Source organism: Monodon monoceros, unplaced genomic scaffold (genome assembly GCF_005190385.1).
Source record: "Monodon monoceros isolate NGI ecotype Baffin Bay Population unplaced genomic scaffold, NGI_Narwhal_1 Super_Scaffold_22, whole genome shotgun sequence".
NCBI lineage: Eukaryota > Metazoa > Chordata > Mammalia > Artiodactyla > Monodontidae > Monodon > Monodon monoceros.
Window position 1 is genome coordinate 125589157 of NW_021703779.1, and position 954 is coordinate 125590110.

Sequence of the window (954 nt, forward strand, 5' to 3'; positions counted from 1 at the left end):
GGGGTTAGAGTCACTATAACCTCCAGATTTCAGGGCCTGGGAAGTGGACCTATGGCCAGAGTGAGGACAGACAGAATGAGAAAGAGATGACAGAGAGAGAGACAAACAGACACAATCTGAAAGCAAGCCAGAGAGATGGTGAGAACGACAGAGACAAATGACCACGAAGGCCTAGGAACCACAGAGAAATGACACCAGTGAGAAAGGATCAGAGGCCTAGTCAGAAACACAGATGTGTGTAACTGGTGGGTTGACTTGCTCAGCTCCTGATAAACAACTTCTTCCTTTCAGTGAAAGGTATGTATGAGTTCTGGAGTTGGAAGTTAAGTGAAAAAAGAAAGAATACCAAGGGAAGCCAAGTGAAAAATAAGCTTGTTAGCTGGTTAAGAAGTTTACCAGCAAAATTTTTATATCCATTGCTTTTCTTCCTTTCAAGCCCAAACTGTGAAAAGTATGCATGAAGGTAGGTACACAGGATTCTCACCCACAGAGGGGAGCCCAAAATAACTAATGGCTGTCTGGGCACCCTGCTAAGGGTTTTGTCCCTAATCTGCCTCATAGTCTAGCTTCAGTCTTGGCATCTGGGAGGATCCTTGGAGACTCCACTCAGCCCTCCACTCATTCCCACACCTCAATCTGTGTCTTTAGGGCAGGAGAAAAGAGCCATTGCTGCAGCACTCTGGGATTTGCCTTGACACTGGTATCTGAGAGCTGGGTGGCATTCAATGCTAAATGGAAAGAAAGACTGATGTTTTCTGTTTTTTTACTGCTGTGCTGGGGAAGGGACTGTGCGGTGGCCTGTCTCTGCTTTTATTTTCAAAGTCAATTAGAAGGAAGCTTCAAGATACACGCACCCCAATGTTCATTTCAGTGCTGTTTACAATAGCCAAGACATAGAAGCAACCTGAAAGTCCATTGACAGATAAATGGATAAGGAAGATGTGGGGTGTGTGT